Source organism: Pyxicephalus adspersus, chromosome 5, assembly GCF_032062135.1.
Source record: "Pyxicephalus adspersus chromosome 5, UCB_Pads_2.0, whole genome shotgun sequence".
Classification (NCBI taxonomy): Eukaryota; Metazoa; Chordata; class Amphibia; order Anura; family Pyxicephalidae; genus Pyxicephalus; species Pyxicephalus adspersus.
The window spans coordinates 95,494,470-95,517,696 of NC_092862.1; the positions used below are offsets into that span (position 1 = coordinate 95,494,470).

The following is a 23,227-nucleotide window of genomic DNA, read 5'->3' on the forward strand; positions in this document are numbered from 1 at the left end:
ACTCTGTGTTATATACTCCATACATTACTGACCCCCGAAATCTGTGTTACATACTCTGTACATTACTGACCCCTGAACTCTGTGTTACATACTTCCTTCATTACTGATCCCTGAACTCTGTGTAATATACTCCATACATTACTGAACCCCCAAATCTGTGTTACATACTCTGTACATTACTGACCCCTGAACTCTGTGTTACATACTCCATACATTACTGATCCCTTAACTCTGTGTTACATACTCCATACATTATTGATCCCTGAACTCTGTGTTACATACTCTATACATTACTGACCCTCGAAATCTGTGTTACATACTCTGTACATTACTGACCCCTGAACTCTGTGTTACATGCTCCATACATTACTGATCCCTGAACTCTGTGTTCCATACTCCGTATATTACTGACCGCTGAACTCTGTGTTACATGCTCTGTATATTACTGACCCTCACATGACCCTGACTGAACTCACATACAAATCATAATATGTTATTGTATCATGCATGTGTTACATACTACTGTCCCTGCACACTTCCTGATATATAATATATGAATTATTTTTGGTTTTTTAACTTTTTGCTCACATGTCAGTAAGACTTTCACTTGTGGCACAGTAATTTCAGCATTTTACTTTTGTACTGTTGTAGGACTGTGGTGTATAGTTTTATATATATATGCTGTGTGTACAGTGAGTAGGCTTTTGTTTCATTTAACCATATTGCTTTAAGGCCCTCCAGCAATGTATTCAAACTCACAACTTGCATAATTGCTCTCCTAAGAAATTCCTACATTGCCCGTGGCCAATTTACAGTAATGCTTAAATAAGTCTAGTAGGTTGCCATATATTAAAGGCTACTTTTAATACACAGTAATGGTATTCACTGTAAACTGGGGCCTTTTTGCTTTGGTATCTGGAGGCTGAATTGGTTTACTTTATCATGATGGGTGATGGTATTTTAGCAAACACTTGGTCTGTACCTGGGCATAAACCACCTACAGTCCCTAACCTACAAATCCTATGCTGGAGGTAAGAGAAGCAGCACAAGAAGCCTAGTTATGCTGCAGTATAAGGAAGGTATTGATAGGAGGAGATAGTAAAGTGAAATTGATGATTATTTTTCTTTCACCTTCCAGTACCAGGGTGGGAAATGAATCTATAAGTGTAAATCGGGTTCTATGCCCAGTCAGAGAGGGCTGTGCTATGTAGCAGAGCTGTGTAAATCTAACAACTGAACTGACAGTAATACAAATCCTTGGGCTGGTAAAACAGCTCCCTTATATCTTTTTCATGCCTTAACTGTTTGCTGAGAGTTTACAGCTTTAAGATTTATACGGTGCCTTATGTAATACATTATTAGCATTGGTAAAAGAGCACCCGATGACAATGACAACTTTAATGAAGGTAATGAGGACAAGCAGGATTTCCATTTCCATTACTGGAATCACTGAAAGTGCCTTTAATTTAAAAGCAGATCCTTTGAAAGCCAAGAGTTAAAACTCTTTAAAAGCATAGCTGAAAAGATCATTGGAATCATTCTAGAATTTTAAAACATAGTTTGCAATTTTAAAATGAAACCTAATATAATTTGTGCAGCGCCTTTTCCATTAAACAGGAGATCCTGTAGAACAATTTCATGATGTGTACTTCATCTTAGATTACATATATTTTTACACAAAATATGTGTTTATCAAATAATGGGAGATGGTAAAAAAGTGGTATAGAGTAAAAGGTCATTGGTAGGACAAACCACATTTTAGAAAAACAAAGCTATTGTTGTAGGCAAGGAAGATACATAGAAATAGAATGACTCAGTAAAAGAAAAAATGTCCCAAGAGTCTTGCCTGCCGTGGTTTGTTTTATAGTTTAACTGGATATCATTTACTTACACAATATACAGTATATTAGTGTGGTGGTCAGCGGGAAAATGCCTCTTACATTGCTGGTCACTGAGAAAAATATCACCCCTACATATTGCCAAAAAGAATTCGTGTCAGTAAAATTGACCTAAGAGACACAAATTACTTTTCATCTAGACACCCCTAGCAACCTCTGGAGGACCCTAATTGAGACACACTGTCCTAAGTCCTAGTTAGGATGGTCTGGCTATTATGTTCATATAAGAGAAAATTAGATTAGGTTTGGTGAATTCTACATTTATCAAACATCCACTACAGGGGAATATCCAGGTATTGATTGACCACCAGTGAATGTTTGGTCAAAGTCACATGCACTTTTTTTAAAATATGGCCTTTGGTATTTTAAAGAGGAAAACATTGCAGTAAACCAATCATATATGAATAAAGTGACATAATGGGGGATTTGTATCACTTGTAGAGAATACAAGGAAGCCATTTTAGAATTTATTACAGATGGTATCAGTGCTACTTCTTTAATGAGAGGTAGCTTACTATACACTGGATTTATTAAGAAGGACAAATGAGGAGTTCTGCAGGAGAACAATGTTCCATTTCTAATAACAACATCAACATCTTTTGGTGTTTGGTGCTGCTATATTGGGTTAGGGGTATGACATGGCAACAAGGAGGGGGGACTACTGCAGCAGTACTTAGAAATTGGCTAGTCTAAATTATTAATTTAAATTATTTCTACATGTTTATATAAAATCTATCCTGTAAAAAAATTCTTTTGTAGAAAAAAACACTAGTAAATGCCTAAATTCTTTACATATTCTTGCCTTTTTCTTATTTGATGGTGACAACCCTAATCCTGAAACGTACCTACCAGGTAACCACAACTAACTTCCCACATCCTATTCCCACTTTACCCTAACTGTTAACAAGTACCCCATGAAATGAAATGAAATTTTTTTGCCCCCCCCCAGTAATCTGGGGTGCCTACATATACAGAATTTAGCATATCATCTTAAGGGAAGAAAAAAATGTGATTCATAATCAGTTTCATAATTCTGATGTTCACAAACCTTGCAAAGTCAAAGTCCATGTGGTGCAAATCTTGGCATTGAGTTCTGCCATTTTGTAGAGCTAATAGGTAGGTATTTCCAAACAAAAGGAGCTGAAAGTTTTGTTCTGCCATGTACCAGTAAAAATATAAAGAGTGTGGAACTCGAGTGGCGCCACTTAAATCGCTTAATGAAAAACTTGCAACTCCACTTGGGGTTTTCCCTAGCGACTTGCAACTCGACTTGCGGCTTACGTTCTCTGCTGACAGCTGAAAGGTAGGGGGAGGAAGGCAGTGAGGCTTCTCGACTCGACTTGGAAGAATTCTTGGTGACTTGAGACTTGACTTGGGACTTGTTGTCAATGATTTGGGACTCAACTTGGACTTGAAGGGTGACGACTTAGTCCAACCTAAATATCTGTCCAAATATCTGTCCCTCTGCTGTCCAATATATATATCTGCATATATCTATTCACAATTGTCAGGTTTCCCTAACAGGTCCAACATGCATTGACAATATGGCTGCTGTGAGCTCCACATGTTCATGATTTGCAAACCCATGGTAACAACGAATTCAGTTCTCATCCCTGCTTGTATTGCACTTTCTGTAATTTGAAATTAATAATTAGAAAAAACAAAGGAATAGGAAGACTCAAAAATTCCAGCATTCTTACCAACAGTGTCTCAAAGAGAAGTATCCCAAACAAATGAAGAGTTCTGATGTCAAAACTCTGAAAGCTATTTTAAGAATTAATTGATTACTACAGCAAGAAATTATATATTTTATTTTTATTTTTTAGGACATAAAAGAGCTTTTCTTAGTGCAACTGAACCTGACTTTCTCTTTTCAATTTCACATGTTGTACATTATTTATGGATCAGTCAACTGGTTTAGTACTGTTGAGTGCTTCTCTGCTTTCAACTATGTTTCTCTTACCTTGTGAACAGTGTTAATCCTTTGGTGATTATCACTTTGCTTGGGTTAAAGCAGGTCACAGCTCATAACAGTTTTATGGAGCAACTGTGTGCTATGTATAGTCACAAAACCAAGGGTGTTCATCCATATTCTAACACTCTAGGTGCCATGTGTCCTGTCCAGTTAACACCTTTTGTTTGAAACGTAATATGGTAGAATTCTGAAGAGATGCTTAAAGTGGAAATAACCTTAAAAAGTCAGCATTTTCTGTGTTGCAAGGAAAATTTAGGAACAGGGAATATATAAATAATGTACCTTTTGTTTTGAATTCCCTTTGAACAGCAACACACTTCCTTCTATGTGAAGGTGCCTTAGGCACGTGTATGCCAACAGCCTCATAGATATATATTTGTAATGTGAAATCTAAGGTTCTGCTACCTCTAACTCCTAGACCCATGAGTTTTAGGGTGAAATTTGGCAATGTCGCTATCGTGCTGCTCATTGTTCTGCTTGTTGAAAGCTCCAACTTCCAAAAGAAAAAATACTAATCTATGGCGAAAATATGAGGCTATATTTAGAGTTGAATTTAAAGTTATTCTTTACTCAAATACAAATGTAACTCAATATGGCTCTGCTGAGAGGCCTAGAGAGTTGGGCTTCTAATAACAATGAATATACTGTGTCTATAACTGAATTTTCAGGTTAAAATGAGGAGTAGGTCCAACACGAGACTTTCATTTTGTTGTCTGGAATAATAAAACTTCTGCATCAAAGGACATTAAGCTGGACATCTTTATTAATAACTGAGCAATAAAAAAATTGACAGAGGGTGTAACCTTTCTCTACTATGTAAAAAAAAAATTAAAAATGCATCTAAACCTAAAAACAATATTGCAATATTTTGCTGCTTATCAGTGCTTTTTTTGTGATGTAAAATTATTTTTTTTCAGGCTAAAAACATTTTCAGCAAATACAGAAAATACCAGTTGACATTGCCAGGAATATAATGCCCTTGTCACTTCCTAAATAGAACACAAGCTAATATCTTTGTTCTGTAAACTACTAATTTCCCCATAATATTATTAATAATATTAATAATAATGTTAATAATAAACAGGATTTATATAGCACCAACATATTACGCAGCGCTGTACATTAAATAGGCGTTGCAAATGTGATACAGGAAGTGATACAGGAGGAGGAGAGAACCCTGCCCTGAAGAGCTTACAATCCCATCCCCTGTATAATAGAGATGAATAAATGCAAACATGTCTAAGGTCCTAGTTGCCCAACTTGGCTTCCTCTATAGACACGTTGGCCCTGATTTATTGACGTTCACCAAGGCTGGGGAGAAAACACTTTCATCAGTGAAGCTGTGTGATCCAGCAAACCTGGAATGGATCTGATCCAGAATTGAAAACATTTGCTAACAAATAGCTAATGACTTTTAGGAAATCCATTCCAGGTTTTCTGTATCACCCAGCTTCACTGATGAAAGTGTATTCTCTCCAGCTTTGGAGAGTTTTAATATATCAGGGCCAGAGTCTGAGTTAAACATGGACAGCCAGGGACAGGTATTTTTACAGGAATACCAGGTGAAGATAAAGGACAAAAAGCCTGAAAAAAGTAAAACTGTAACCAAATCTATGGTGTGGTATAGCAAAATAAATGACATTTTTCGTTTCACTTTAAATAATGCTTTATTATACTCCTTACATCTATCCTAATTCCTAATTAATCCTTAACAGTAAATCCACTTAGCTCCTCACCACTCCTTCAGTCATTACCCTTAACCTAACCACTAAACTTCACTTCATAAACCTAACCTAGCTGTGCTTCAAGTTTAATGATCATTTGAGCAATCATCCTCATACCTTAGTGTCAGTGATGAATTGTAAGAGTGGAGATATGTCTCAGACCCAGAATAGTGTCATGGAGGCCTTGATATGGGAGTCCCCTAGCAAGTATAGGCTGAAGAATCCTGTGTTAGTGCGGGAGGTGAATCAAAATGTGGCCAGGCCACTATTCTCAACAGTAATCCGAAATCATATTTGCACCTAAAACATAATGCCTATTCAATGTGCTTAATATATGTTTGTCTACATCCTTCTAACTGCAGATGAGAGAATTGATTACTAGGTGGTTTGCCACAAAGTGGTGGTATACCTGTGAACATGATTTGCTCAGGTTGTGGGTAAACTGATCCAAAAATCATTTATCAGTTCATGTTGCAAACCTAAGATAGTTGGGGTTTTCTGGTCCCTTAGGGACCTAAAAATGGAATTACTGTTGGTTCATTTAGAAAAGAAGTTTGTCTTTGGTGATGGGGTTTGCTGGCATTCTAATAATGAAATGGTGAGCTGGTAAAGGTCCTTTGGATGGACTGTTATCACTTCAATACTGTTCCTCAAAAGTAATGTATTTCTGAATGTATAGTCTGCTGGGCCAAACTTGAAGCAGAATTTTAATGCACTATCCACAAAGTTTTTATGATGGGTTGGAAATTGAAATGCCTTTTACTTGGGAAAAAAAATTAATTAGAAGCATAAAAATGAATATAAAAAGCTACACAAGAATAGAAACATATTGCAGATATAACAAAGTCTACATTCTACTTGTTCTATACATTGACATGAGTAGTAAAATGTAGTTTGGTTTAATTATTCTTGCAGTTATCTAAGAGCATTCCATGTTTGAAAGTTCTAAGAATTAGATGTGACAGATTGCTGACACAACATCTCAGTACAATAAGATGATCAAAGCACGACTAACTAAAGATGAAAGTACACCTGTTTTTGGAGGAAATGTTTTTCACCCAAGGATTGGACTTAGTTATAAGTTATATTCCCTATATTTTTACTGTTTATAATTATATATAAGAAAAATGCTCATATGCGGTATATATATGTATAACTTAGGCTATAAATGTTACATAGAAGTCTGCTGTGATTTACTAGCTGTGAGCATACATGTAGGCAACAATACAATAAGGATTAGTGCAAAGCTGAAAGGAAAACATCAGAGGCAGTAACCACCAGTTAGAAAACCTCTGTTGATATTGTTCCCCATACCTACTGTATGCCCACCAGTGGCATTTGCTGAAACCAACAGCCATAACGATGTTGCCATTTCAAAATGGTCTGATCACGCAATTTCCCTCTCATGCCTCTAAGCTTCTATACATTTAATAGAATACTCAATTCAAACACTAAAGTCTATTAATAATGAAAACAGGGTTAATTTATAATTGTTTTCACCCCAAATTTTCCCAACTACTACCCAAAATGTATAGATTTTAACAAGATTTAATTACAAAAGGAGTGATTAAACTTTAGCTCATTAATTCATTGTATGTACATTTATATGTCATGAATACATTTTTTAATTGAAATTAGTGTTAGAAATTTGTAAATTGTGGGTAATAGTTGAATCTTGGGTGAAAAAAATGTATAATATAGACCTCCTTGAAGTAAAAAAAAAGGCTGCCATTGCTGATCTCTCCTTTTACATTTGGACTCTCATGGACATGGACAGTAAAGGACAGTTATCATTTTCCCTCTGCTTGTACTTACAAAATGTAAATGGTACTTCCTATCTGGGATGTGTCATTAGGCAGATATAATTACTGCTTCCCACTGTGTACCTGGCTTTCCTCCTCCTACATAAACACTTAAGCATGGGACTGCCATGACTCAAAAGTAAACCCGGCTCTTCTTTTGTATTTTTTCTTACATGATACAGATCTAGTATCAAGCCAAGCGAATGTGTAGTAGTAAACTCTATAGAGGACAAGAAACCAGGAGCATAGCAGACCATGGTCATTTTATCTACCTAATGGCACAGATAGAGAGTGCCATTTATATTTCTTACAGTTAAGGGTGGAAGGGAAGAGATAACTGTACTGTGAATAGTAATCATTTGAGCAAGGTATACACTGTTGAGGGATGTCAAAAAAGGGACATAATATTTCATATATGCAAGGGAGGCTAAAAAGCATGCTTACGGGGAAAGAAACCACATAAAAATGTAAGGAAAAAGGCAATTCTAACCAGACCTTGGATAGCGCTTGTAATGTACCCCAACATTTAAAGCAGCTGAAAATTATTCCAATTCTTATTTCTCCAGTATTGGTTTGAAATAAACCTCTTACTGGCGTTCTATGGGCAACAAGAATTGTTTTTTAAGTAATATTTTTTTTTAGTATTAGATGAAGTACTAGCTTACATTGACAATTTAAAGTTTCAATATTAGTTACAATGTCAGTTATAGGTTTTCATTAGCAAACCTGTAAACCCTTTTTTCGAGGGACTGCTCCTCGTTCAGATCTCATTCAGATCTTACTCTTCCTCTTTTTTTCCCATCAGTTGTTTTTATCTTTAAGTAATATACACACACAAAAAAATTATTGAACTAGTAAAATGTGTTTTTTGCACTCAACCCCCTAACCAGCCTCAAAATCATTCCATCTGTTTTTTAAGAGTTATTATAAAGGGAAAGTATTTGTCAAAAAAGCACAATCAGTAACCAATCACAATTTTTTGTATTTATTTTTTATAGACTGAAAAATAATGGCGTGACAGAGGTGTGTTATTTACTTTTTTAAAAAAATGTCTCTCTTCCCTATCGCCAAAAGCTGGGAGGAAATAATAGGAACAAACAGGAAAATCCACTTGCCAGTACTTGTGGTCTGTTAAGACTGCATTTATGCTTTGTAATTCGTGGCTCAATCTGAATCTTAAGCTGCGTACACACTTCCAATTTTTGTCGTTGGAAAGGATCTTTCACGATCCTTTCCAACGACAAGGGAGTGCACGATGCATGAACGGTGCTGTACATACAGCACCGTTCATGCTCTATGGAGAGGGGAGGGGGAGAGCGACGGAGCGATAAAAATCTGACGTGTGTACGTAGCTTTAGTAAAACAACATAAAGTATTTTAACTCAATTAACTCCTCAATTACCTTGCAAAGGCAAGTTTGCATTTTGCATATTAGAATTTAGCTTAATGCATTCAGCATTTGGCAATTCAATTCAGATTTTATGTATGCCCCTAACATAAAAAGAAAAAAAACAGATACATTATGCTTAGCTATAGTTTCTTCATGATATCAAAATATTTGCAAATACGATTAGTATGTTCCCTAGATTACTGATTATTTTTTCTTGTATTACATATGACTATAATGTATACAAAAAGAGCAGTGGTAGATGATATAAATCTGCTATCAGATCCATAGCTTATCTCCTTAATAGCATGTGAATGGTAACAGATGTTTACCACATCTGGCATGGAGAGAAGTATGTTGTTTAGCTTGGTATATGCTGCCTATTATAACAAGTCTCTTTCATTTTATCAGCCACACATGTGCATACATGTACTCCTTTTCTTAGCAGATCATAGTCATGAAATAGGGATCATTCAACACCGAGAATATAAAAATCTCATTGTGTAAACAGCATATTTAGTATTGGTCTCCAATGGCCCCTCTTCTAAGTAAAGAACAGTTTACGTGATCGGAGTATTTGTTTTTCTTTATTTTTTAAAGTGGTTAGAAATGTAGGATATTTTAAAATATGCATACAATTTTAAAGACAATTTAAGAGCCTTTTCTAGTGTTTTATTAAACTTGTCATATATATTTAGGTTATTTTAGACATAAAAAGGCAGTAAAATTGTTAAGGGTAGGTTGACGGGATAGTAGGGTATATTTTAGGTGGACTTCAATTATTAAATAGTTTTGCAGTGAGCATTTTAAAGCATTTTGCATTGCTTTTGCATATTTAGGCCACTACAGGCAGGGTAGTTTAGCTACTACAATGTAACCACATATGAGTCAATGTTTTGTGATCGACTAAAAGTATTCATTGTACCACTTACCATTGATTGATTATCGATCAAAGTTACCATGGTTTAATACAATTGGTAACCAATCCATTTAAAAAAGATTGGTCCCATCAATTTTTAATCAAAATGATTTATAGAAAATAACTTTTTTTTAAAACTCAGTTTAGATCGATTGAACATTTTTGTGTAATAGATCAAAATATTGCTTGATGAAGGACTTGCATTAGTGCTTTACAGCTATTGAGAGAACAACAACAGGGAGTATTGATAATGAATTTTGTCAATGAATCATCAGACTGATTGATTTACTATTGGGGTGATTCCCTGAACAAGGAAAGAATTTAGGCTGTTCCCTAATACTTTTTGATTACATTGATATTAAATACAACAATTAGGATTTGCATTATTAGTTAAACAAAAACCTGGACTTTTTTCTGTAACTCATCAAACCTCGATTATGATTCAGCTGCTATGTCTTTGCTGTCCTGAGAATCTTTTTATAAAATTTTTTAAAAATAAGTAACTGCAGTATAGCTACCATAATAAATTTTGGAAGAGAATAACAACTTTTAAATAATTGGGCATAAACGTTATATAACTTAAAAAATATTGTAATATTTGGTAATGGCAATTGATAATAATATTAGTAATGATGAAAGAGACTATAAATTGACAAATATGTTTGTGTAAACTCCTAGAATAACACTACTGTCTCCCTTTGCATAGTTTTAATGCACTCCGATTGACTTTCAATATGCAATGTGTGCCAGGGTGCATTGGCTATCGCTGTGCAGTGTGTTGGGGTGCCCTTTGGTATAAATGGCATAGTTGCATAAAAGCATTGACAATCAATTAAGCAAATGTTGGAATATCTGAATTTGCCCAAAATTGTTTCATGCAAAGAAGAGATTGAAAAAAACTAAAATAAAAAAAATATTATACCAGCAGCAAAGGTAAACACAAACCTGTATTCTTAGGAATACAGATATCTATAAACATACACAAGGTTTGCAATTTATTTTACATATTTTACATGTACACAGATTGCACAACTAACATTGTTTAGCTGAACTCTAATTTTAATATCTGGGAAAGTGTACTTTTGCACATGAATCTTACCTTGCTTTTCTATGTTGTTTGTTGCCTACACCTATAGATTTTAAAGATGTATAAAAAATGTATTGTCTTTGAACACATGGCCTTGAGGTGATTGAAGAAGATACTACAGCTTTTATCAAGCACACTCGGAATAAATGATGTTTATTTAATATAATCAATTGGTGTGGGAATCAATGAAGGACAGGGTCTTTTGAGAGCCAATGTGCATAATCAATCTTTTGGCTCCATCTAACTCATAGGGTCCCACTGGAGGTGGTACCGTCCACCGGAGTTTGCATATTAGGGACCCCCCAATTGTCTGTGCGCTGTGGTGCCTCATATAAAAATGTTCCCACTTACCAAATTTTAGGCTGTGTTTAGAATGGTGGTAAGGTTGTGGTGCAGGTACCCATTTCTTATGCCATGGAACCTTGCTTAGGGGGAGAAGCTCAGTACCGCTCACTGATGCCTGGAGTCAAACCTGCAGACGCTGCTGTGCGAGGGTCTGTGTGGCTGGCAGAGTGCGTGTTAAACAACGCTGGCCATTTACCTTCTCAGGAGCAGAGGGAATTAAACAATAAAATGTGTACATTTGGGTTAAAAAAAAGGGACATTTATATGTGACAGGGCACCAAGGAATATTAGTGTTATTGAAGTTTTGGTGGGGGTAACCACAAGATTTCTGGAGTAACTATGTGACACATTTTATTGTTTAATTTGTAAGGTAGAAAGTCCCTGGGTTGTTTTTCTTAAATTATGCTATAACGCGATGTTTCAAAGAAATTGGGGTTCATATTGAGTACAGGGATAGCTATTTCTGACAGGGTAGCGTGATATGATGGGTATAAAAAAAACTTTCGGGGGTGGATTGTGGACAAAAAGTGTTTCTCACTGGCTCCCATTTTTTCAGTTGGCAACATCCCATTGTGTAAGTGTCCAGCTTTGAGTAACAGGCACCCGCCAGCCACTCATTTCCTTGCACCACATCCTTTAATTTTTATTTTAATCTTTTTATCTAAAGATTTAATTATATTTTAGTAATACACCAATATTGCTAATATCTTCTAATAAAATAATTTCCAAAACCTATCCTTGTTTTTTAATATATAGTATAGTATAGTTCACCCAAGAGGGCACTAACCCTAAAAAGGTTGGGAACCTTTGATCTAACTGCTGGTCAAATAAAAAACATATTTACATGTTTTTATTAATTAGATATAAGGGTACCATGTTCAAATGTATGTAACAAGTAATTTTACCACCTATTTCACTTACATACATGTGGTATAAATGGGCCCCTAAGTTCCCAAGAGCATTTTGCAGCTACACAGTCACAAATGGTGCTTGTTAGAATTTTCTTTCTTTCATACCTTGGAAGGCAGAGAGATATAAAAACAGACTTTTACACAGAATACAGGTCCTATTTATTTAGTTTAGAAATTTTTAAATATATATAATAATTTAGAACTGTATTTTTAAAAAACATTTATTAAACATGTTCTTGCCAATGCAGGTATAAGCCTGCAATATGTTTTTCACCTTTCCCATACCATAACTTTGCAATATTTTTAGATACACAGAAAATAACAAATGCAGAGCCATTTCATAAATCATATTTAAATGGCATTACTACAGAACAAATCACATCTATTGTAATACAATTTTAAATGACATACTCATTGGAACATTAGCGGACATTTAAATGTTAATTAGCTAAGTCACGGCTAATCATTCTCAGTCCAGTTCACAGACACATGTGTCAATTAAACAGAAGTCGGTCCCTGAAGAAAAAAGAGGTCATAGGGTAGTGCTCAGTCAACTGTGAGATTAAATTAAAACGGATTAAACTGTTATAATCTCAGCAGGAGAAAAAAATACTTCTGTATGTGTTCTATGTAATAAAATAGTGTTTAAGTATTACAGTTTTAGTGTAAGAGGCTGCCCTGACATAAGCACACATAATGTGTTATAGCTGATAAGGAGGTACACAACTGACCAAGAATGTTAAAATGTCATAGATTTTTAATATACCTCTAATTCCAAATAAAACATTTATTTTTTCAAATTTACAGGAAATTTTTTTAGAATAATTGGGCATGTGACATATCCAGAAATATACTAGTAGTTTCCAATCTGACATCAAGTTTTATTTTCTATGATAATATGTACCAGAGAGTCGCTGCAAAAGTTAAAGGTATTGGGATACCTCTAAACATAAATTCTGCCCTTCAACAGTGTATGCCTACCCAATATCAAATTTATTTCCCACAGCAGCACTCACTGTGATAATCTGTCCAGAGATCCATGCACCACTACAAGATACTTTTTTATAGGTCTTCCTATCAAATAGGAACACATTTTATAAACCTAAAAGTGTTCTCATCTGCACTTCACCTGGCACCAAACTCTAGCCCCCGTATAGCAGTGGTTGACTGTTAGAAGAAGAAGAAAACAGTTCATATATTGACAAAAAGCATGCCGATAGTAAGAGAAATAAAAAAGTGGACATCATTGTCCAATAACAAGCTGGGGTAGGTCTAGGACAACCTGGACTCAGAGGAAGTGGCCTAAAGGATGCTGCCCATAAGTTATCTTGTTGCAGAAAAAAAAGTACTGCAGATGAAATCTTTACAATAAAGCTGAATATTGCAACAAAAGCTTTTACTACTTTACCTTCTAAATAGGCAATTCCTGACTATTGTTAATTTTATATAGAGTTCTGATTTACATAGGTTAGGTGGATATAATCAGGTAACTTTTCAAACTAACTAATAAAAATGGCAGAAATATACTTTCAGTACAGAAATGACTTGTAATGATCTGAGGGATTAGTGCATTGCTCCTAAAGCCAGTAAAACATATAGCATAGATCATCATATGACTAGGTCCACTTTGAGGTCCACTGTGTCTTGAACAAAGAAGTTGCAGAAAAAGCAGGAGAAAGGTGTCTGTTGGCATTGGAAAGGTGCCGCTATGGCTTTCATGAAGGCATATGCAGGTGAGTTTGCTGATCAAATTATTTGATGTCTTATCTTTTTTAAGGTTTTTTAATTTCTGGATATTGGTTTGTGAATTCATTGCAGAAAAATTTGATAGCCAAAGTAGGGTCTGTTGGGGTGCTCTATCACTGAGGATCTGTCACTGTGGGATCAGTCAAGTGAGATTGGTCTCTGGGGAACTATGTTTCTATGGGGTCTTTAATGAAATGGTTATTTTAGAATTATTGTTTTAATTATTATATGTATATTTTGTTTTTAGGACAGGATAGCCTAGTCCAGAACAATAATCTAACTCATGTAAGGTCCTACATTTGTTAGGTATTTGTTTTGAAACAGGGATGCCTTGGAATTAGAATCAGTGGTAGGTATCAATTGTCGTGCCTTTGCAAACATGGCATATTCTGAATTTTTATATTCAGGCTATATACACACAATGATTCTTGCCCAATATGATCGGGCGTGCTCATCTCAGACGAGACTCTGGTGTGTGTACAGCTGTTGCGGACGTCGTTCATGGATCCGTCCTGACAGATCTATGAACGACCAAGAGAGTGACCACTGTATAAGTCAATGAAGAAGAGCACAGCGGATGCCACTTGATCGTTATTTCCCCTACCCACTCAATAGAACAGAACAGCGCTTGTTTGTTCATCTGTCACTCTTTTGTCACTGGAAATGATCACGAAAGATTGTTTTCAATAACAAACATTGCACGTATGTATGCAGACTAAAGACTACCAACCTTGAGGTTGGATGATAAAAAGTATACAATATCAGGCTTTACCATACTGTTATGAATTAAGCTTACATTTTATGTGGGACAATAGTGTGCTCAGTGGTGCACAGTTGTGCTTTAAACAGTAAAAATATAAATACAGTCATAGACTGGAGTTTATGTGTTCATGTCTCTTTAAAGAGTGCAGGTAGTGCACCAATGAAGTGGTAGTTGGTCACAATTGATGCTGGCAAAACATAAAAAAGGCACTTTACCATTGACCATTTATTTTCATAGACATTTCATCACTGACCACCGGTGTAGGATGGCACTATTCAGCTGACCATCAATAAAATCACTAATCAATATATCCACTAATTAGGAATGCAAGAGGAAATTTTCCCATTGTCAACATATGTAAGGGAGAAATGACTGTATGTGTAAAGGAGGACTATACTGAACACATAACTTGGTGAAAAGTGTATGTGTTATGATACAACTGACCCCAAATTTATGGGTGACTACTTTGCACAGTGGATACAACAAACATGGCCCTAACCACTGCACTATTTAGGCTGTGCTGAGCAATAACACACTCCTGATTTTTACAAATGTGCTGTATGTTGCAAATTTATGAATACAGCAAGCTATGTTGTACACTACATACTCCATAAACTATACTGGGCATGTACTGTTCTGTACATCTTGTTTATTATTTTATTATTTTTATTGTCTTTCCATGGTCATGCTCATTACTAAAAACAATGATTTTGTTTTAAATGTGCATGCATCCCAGCTATTATGTGACAGTATTTGAGCCTGGTGATTGACTGCCCAGACACCTAACCTGGGAAGCTATATGTTTCTCAATGGCTCCAAGGACGATAAGCACAGTGAATATAAGTAAGTACTACTTAAAGTTTTCTCCAATAACATGGACTTTCTACTTTGCTCAGTATGAGCAATATACGGGTTCAACTATGTAAGTGGACAGTTTTACCTTTGAAGTGTCTTGAGTTGATGCCCACCAAGGATACTGTTTTCGTGAAGTTGATACATTCTTCTTGTGTTTTCTGTAGTTTTTCCTAGAGGAATCCCAACACATGTTGGTAGGTTACCTACCTTCAATCCAAACTATCCCTGCTGTGCACATTTGAAACAGATTGTCAACAAGGCTGATGAGCCTTTGAGTTATTTGTGTTAAGTGCTTTAGAGCTGAGCAAAACAAGTGCAAAAACATTCCTAACAGTGCACAGCCTCTATTCACATCTAAGAAGAACAGTGGTTGTCATGCAATGCAGTAGACGATGAACACAAAGATGAAGAGCTGTGAAGTTTCGTTCTCTACATTCTCTAATATGAAACATCTGATGAAAATGGTGACCCTTGAAACCCAGAGTCAGGTGCACTCTGACATCGCTCCAAAGGAAAAATGTATGCAGATAGTGGATGACTTTAATTTCCATAAGCTATGCATTTATTTATCTTCTTCTTATTGCTATTATTATTACTATTATAATTAGTAGTTACTGATACCTTTACAGGTGTAATAGGCAAATCCAAAGTGGGCAGAAACAGACCAATGACTATATTTATAATTGTTATAAAAATGCTTATAAATAGCCTACCAAATTTTTATTGTCTTGATACAGAATATTTTACTTGTGCTATTCTCCCATGTTTGATGTTCTACTTGAAGAACATTTAACTCTATGCTGGATATTTTGGTTTATTTAAGTGATAGGACCTTTGTTTCTAATTTAATAAAAATGTGAGATTTTATTTAAAAAATAATGGCAAAAAAGTGTCCAGTTGTAAATTAGTAAAACCGTTTCTTTCTCTAATCCCCAGGTTTACAAGTACAATCTTAATGTAGGTCTAATGCCTGCAGAATGTACAGTTCATACTGAAAGATGAGATGTATTACTTGCTTGCGATAAACTCTCCATGGCTTAAAAAAACTATTAGCGTCAAGTACATTTCTAACTAGTCCATTTACTAATGATTAGTGGAAGGAATGTCAACTATGTAAGTGATAGTATAGGCAGGGGAGTTGTAAACACAAATAATATAAATGTGTGTCAGGTTGGCATATGCCAAAAAGAAAGTTAAGTGTTTATCCAGCTTGTCAGCAGTTTTCTATCCACTTTCCCAATTATACGTATTTCAAAACATTTATGAAGATTTTTTTAATAAGATCTACAACACAAAGTCAAGCTGTGTTCATAGCTGGATACTTAAAGCAAAAAGTTCACATTTAAAGTAAATACAAACAGAATAAAAAGTGTTTTTTCCGTGTACTGTATTTACATCTCTAAAATACAGCATTATATAAGTGAAAAAATAGAAAATAAAAAACAGCCTATGATGTACTATATGATGTAATACTGTGTCTATGTAACTATGTATAATTGTACAGAATACCAAACAACTTCTTTTATATATACAAACATTTAAAAATGTTCACTGTAATACTTCAGAAAATTATATCAGTGCTATCAATACACAATAAAATAGCTGTGTTTTAAAAAAGTCCTTATCATAAATCTGTTAATATACATATAAATATATATATATATATATATATATATATATATATATATATATATATAAAGCAAAAACAAATTTCTTCTCACTATCTTTCCTTGTAAAGCCTGTGATCAGGACAGAGGTTGAGAGAAAGTTTCCCAAATGGGGTGCAAATCAGGTTTGCATAGGATAATGAACTTTGTATATATAAACAGTACCCTGCAAAAATACATACAGTATTTAGTCCCCACCAAGATTATTCGGCTCTTTCAGGGTTTCTCCAATCTCTGCTTTCATGTGAGTGGGGGTGTGGGTAGCATGGAGTACATTTAATGGTCCTGCCCAGTGGTGTAGGAATATTGGGATAAGGTCTTCACACTGATCTCAGTGGTGCTACTTACCTCTCTTTTTAGGCTTATATACATTTTACTATTGGTTTTTTAAACTGTTATTTATGTTATCATTGCACTGATTTTGTCCCCCCGTCCCCAAACTGTTTTTGATTAAAAATGTATTTAAGTGAAAATACATACAGTAATTAGGCATTCACTTTATTTAAAAGAAAAAAGGAGAAGCGTGTTCAGATATTTACTGTGTGCACCAAGTATAGCTATGTATAGAGTAAAGTTCTTTTTAAGTGGTTATCTTAGCATTAAAAGCTTGATGATCTATGCAAGAACACTGACAGACCTGCAGGGTATAAATACATACTTTTTAATCCCGAACCAACAGATTAGCTGCCAATTTTTGATGGATTCTTTGATCAGTAATTGAGCACTTGGAAGTCCAAAACGATTGCACACAAATGCATGATATTCTGTCCTTCTGATTTTTTTTCTCAGATAAAAAGTTCTAAGAGTTCTGATCAGTCATTTGCACACACAATATAATTGTTGATTGATATTTACCAACACATCCAGTCTATCCTCATCTAATGGAAATCTTAAGAATGACCCTCTGCTGATTTTGCTGGAAGTGAAGATCGTCTACTAGGCTCAACAGAAGCAGAGATTTTGCATAGCATGACATTTAATAGTATGACATTTCAGCCTCAAAATGTATTTGTTATTTCTAGAATTTTGGAACTTTTGGATGAAATCAAATAGATCTTTTAGATGTTAGAGCCAGCTGGAGAACATTGCTGTGGTGGTATAACAGTGAGAAAAAAAGAGTCGGAGGAGTCACAATACAGGTCTTGGCGCCTTGAGGATTTCTCACAACTTAAGAGTTACTGACACCATGCCTGCAAGTTTCACAATATCAGATAGACAATATAGTTTATAGTCTCTGTGTAATCACAATGGATGTTATCAGCTGTCGATGAGGTCTTGTCCATTCTGAGACATAAGCCATTTCCTTTTTCTGAGACCTACCATCCTAATGTAAAGCTATGGAATGGATGATAAGCTGTGGAGAATATCCCTATGGTGCCCTGTCTATCTTCACACCAAGAGGCATATTTTCCACAACAGCCACTCTTGGAAAGTCTACCAACTTGGGACTCTGCGGGAATGGGTTAGAACACTGTATAAATGGTTCTAGTAAACTTCCTTTTACAGTCCCTCAGGGAAATAGCGACTGCAGCAAATAACTATTTTAGGTCTGCTTTTAAGTGAAGCCAGACTTCTGTATGTGGAGCCATGGAGAGAGCAAGAAAGAGTTAGGGAAAGCGTCAGACAGCCTATCAGTAATTCCCTGTCAGAGATTAACAAGCAGGAAAGGCCTGTAGTCTACACTAGTGATACCAAAGTCCTCCATTACTCTCACTAATAAAATATTTGACTCTTTCCTGCAGGAAGGCGGCTGGTGATCTCAACAGCTTTTTAACTGCCGCTCGAGATGAAATATACTATTTCTTTCTTATATAAGCAATTAATCAGATAAATTAGTCTTGTCATGAGAGCGCCCAGTATTACATGTTTTTTTCCTAAAATGTAATGAAAAAGTTACATAGATCAATTATAACACTTGTATATTTCCAAAATATAAAGATCATATTAAGCATAAACCAATATTGTTTCTACTTCTACTACTGTGTAAAGAGAAAAAACATTATTTAACATTCTGTTTATATAACTGATATAGTAGAGAAATAAAAAAAACTCATGTTGCACATTTTTAAAATGTACTTTCAGAACAAAGAACACTTACCTTGCTTACCTATCCCTTATTTTTATAACTTGTGAGCTAAATCTTGCTATTGCTAGCTGTGCCTTTATCCTGGGCACTTTAAGATTTCCATAAGACCACTTCTAAAAGCTGGAGATGTTTAAAGTGGACCTAATGTCCCAATTTACAAAATATAGGATCAGGCAGGTGGTTATTGCAGAAAGGGACAGGCGATGGCCCTTATGCATAAACCCATCTTATTTGCCTGATCACACCAGTGAAAAGTGAAAAAGCTGAATATACGCACTGTTATACAGGCAATCCTGACTTCACTTGTGTGTACCAGGGACAGATGAGCTCCTGCATGCCTGCACAGGAGTTTTGCCACCCTGGCACAGCCAATCAAGATTGTCAAAGATTGTCTCTAAATGGGAAAAGAAAGGAAGATGGTAGCACCCTGATAGGTGAGTTTTACAGCTTTGGTTCCACTTTAAGAGATAGTCCCACAAATGTAAACAGGTGTATTAAAGCAGCCTGTTCACAATCTTCTTTTCAAAATAGACAGAGCAGCCCATGCACACATCCATGCAGGAGCTCAGTGCAAGATGCCCAGATATGCCAGGATTGAATGCAAGTATATCAGTTGCATCATCCCGGCCTGGCCAAGCGATGGCCAAATATCCAATACCTGGAAGAGGAATAGATGAAAATGACATTTGAGCCGGAGCATGGATAGGTGGGTGAAAATCAGGCATGTAATCAGGCATGCATGTTTATTTTATTGCAGATTAAAATAAAGAACTTGTCTGATTGCATTTTTTTATTTCTACCGTTTATTTACGCATTAAGGGGCTAAGGTTAATATTTAGTTAAAAAAAAAAAAAAGATGTGTCTCAGTTCATTGGTATCCTAATTTCTTTGGACATAAATAGATTATTATATAGTCAACATTAGTCTGGTAGGCTGAATCTTCACAAATGACATCCCAAAGAGAAGGCCAAAGCACTTGATTTTCTTAAATGGGCATTCTGTTGCCGGATCTTTTGATATGACTATGTTATGTCTATGGGCACGTTCATTTGTAGGTTTACTTTTCGATTCCATTGCATTATTTTCTCTGTTTTGTTCTCACCTAAGGAAACATAATTTTTTTCACTCACCTGCACAAAACCCCTACTGTTATTACTGTAATTTCAGCAACAAAACATATGAAATTCTTTATTTGTTCACAATAGTTATTATGGCTATGCTTATTTAAAGATTTACATACCAAATCTATTGGTCAAACATGATGTCAAAAAAGTTAGTATTCTTAGCAGCACCAAGAAAAGAATATTAAACTGTAACGTGTAGGAGCTGCATTATCAGTTACTGCCCAATGGCCAACGAGGATTGCAGTAAACCCAGAAGATTTGGCAGCAAAGTTAACATCTTTGGGGATGCAGTGGGGTCAGAATCCTGAAACTGTGATTACTGTAGGTTGCAACAAATAGTAAATGTGTGCCAAAATTGGCAAGTATGCTGAGCATACCTAACAATTAATGCAAAAGCTCACCACCCACCAACAACTTTCAATGCACACTGATGAGGTTATTCCTCTGCTTTCTGTAGGCCTTGGAAGATTGTCGGCATTGTAGAACTCAATGGTCTCCCGGCCAGCCAAAGTGCTGACCAGGGCTGGATTTGTTACTTCTGTTCTCCAAAGTCATCTGCTTTGTTCTTTCCCTATTTTATCCCTGTTAAAACGGACCTATCACCAAAATTTCAGTTTTACATAAAAGGGTAAACAACCCTGCACAGTGAGATCAGCACTCTTTTTTTCCTCATTACAGCAGACTATGTCACCCAATCCCACGTCTGGGCAAGGAAGAAGACTGATCAAGATGGTGGCTCCTGGCACTTTCTCTCCGTCTGGACGAAGAAAGTTTTCAGGACGTTGTGGGTCCCTATCGAGGATCTGTGGAATTAAAGGTAAGTATGATTTTTTTATTTTCGGTTTAGTTCCACTTTAACTGAGTACCCTTGCTATCACACTATGAAAATATACTAGCCACACACAGCATCATCATTTTAGGCATGGAGAGACTGAAAGAGAAGATGAATAAAATATTAGGGTATGCTGCATTCTATTTTGCTAATCTATTTTGAAATCTAGCTACCCAATGGATGGTTGGATATAGACAGTGAATGAAATCTAGCTAGTGCAAAAAAAGCACAAATTGTGTAGTTACAGAAAGCAATATAATATAATAATAATGTATATAATGTTTTATTGTAAATTATACATTATCATACATTTTGCGTCTTGCTCTTAGTTGTTAGTTGTGAGAAAACAGAAAGGTAAACAAGAAATGTAAAGATTCAAATGATCTTCCAACACATCAACACATTTAGGTCGGCGAAAGGGCCTGTATTGTTCCAGAGACAATTTGCTGTAATTTGTCACTTGCTTCTCTTTCTTGTTTCCATTGTCCTAAGAAAAAAAAGATCCCCTCTTTTTTCACTCACCCCACTCTTTTCCTAAGGAGGGAAGGTTAAGTTAATTTCCATTCCTTCACAATCTGTCTGGTCTGAGTTAAAGGAGTGTTGAGAGGGAAAGGGCTTCACTGTCTGCCTCTGGCTTATGGCTATTCAACACCAACCAGACCTGCCTCATGTCAGAAAAGAACAAATACATATGTCAGGCAGACTGGCTTCCGAAGATGCCCAAGAAATTAGATTAGTAATGGCCAACAAGAATGTTAAAGATATGGCAGTTTAAGTAAAAATTTGTTTTCCACTTTTCCAAAGGAAACCTGGGGGGGAAATTGAAGCCACTAAACTACCATTGGGAGCAGGTAGTTGTTAACAATCTGTCAGAAAGAAATTCCTACCAAATGAGTCCTTTCAAACTGCTCAGGACTTCTTTCCCTGCTAGCTTTTCCAATTTTATATAATGGATCATGCTTGGGAAAGCTATCAGCAAGTCCAGGCATTGTGCAGGGAAGACACTTATGATTATACATATAGCAAAATATATATTTAAAGTGTGTTTCAAGAATTATTTCAAATTATTTTAAAAACATTTTTCAAAAGTATATATAAGTTTTTTCATACTTTAATTTTTATTGGAGAAAAAAATGTATTACAGACATAACCAGAGGTAACAAAACCATGGCAATAATATTAAGAATAATAATAACAACATCATACAAAAAACAGACAAATAAGAGATGCATTCATAAAATCAAGTATTTTCTATATATTATTTAAATATACATAGTTTTAATTTTTAAGTCTGCAAGTCAATGCAGTTCATGGATGTTATTACTGCTTTAGTTTTCACCTGTTAATCTTTCAAAAAAAAACAAAAAAAAACATAAAGAAGAGATTCCCACCAGGGAATGTTTGAGGGAATGTCAAATCCCCTGTTTTATAAATAGAGCCCTAACCATCTCTGGTCGACTACTTTTACTTTTTCCACTATATGTAGAGAAAAGCTTTTGTTGTTACTGATATGGACATGTAGTTTACAGAAGATAGGTTGCAAGAAAAATAACATTAGGCTTTCAATTTAACTTACAGGAACTGACAATGACACTATATTTCTAGAAAGATCAACATGTACTTGTTGTAAATAATTGGTTACAAGTCATGTAAATTCACTTTACAGTAACAAAATCTATTATTTGATAAGCTTTAAAAGAAATCGCTATTAAATGTACAGCGCTGCGTAATATGTTGGCGCTATATAAATCCTGTTTCATAATAATAATAATAAAATTAATAATAATAAATTAGTGTCTGCCTCTATGAAAATGTCTTTATGCTTAATCACAGTTGTAAATCCCTTTTGGTCCAGGGCAAGTTTTACATTTCTTACATAATGTTTTTAAAACTGCAGCTTTTAATAAATATCTTTAGATCCTGCAATTGAGGTCATGTTATAGGGTAAAGTCGCTGTTTTTAACACATATGCAGGCATGGTCCACCTTTGTCACCAAAAGGAAATCTGTTGAGAGATGTGGTGAAGCTTTCAGTGGTGTACATGCAGAGTGCAAGCAGCAACAAAGAAACATGGGGAGCAGCAATATTAAGTTATAACAGAGATGA

The 23,227-nt window shown here is 35.4% G+C and overlaps 1 long non-coding RNA gene across 1 annotated transcript in view; it reads right to left on the bottom strand.

The window, feature by feature from the left end:
- The window catches only part of LOC140332044 (uncharacterized), a 27,317-nt gene extending 9,969 nt beyond the window's left edge, over positions 1-17,348 (bottom strand). The window contains exon 1 of the long non-coding RNA XR_011921030.1: positions 17,262-17,348. This is a non-coding gene — a long non-coding RNA (uncharacterized lncRNA). The remainder of the gene's footprint in view (positions 1-17,261) is intronic.
- Positions 17,349-23,227: the final 5,879 nt, after the last annotated feature.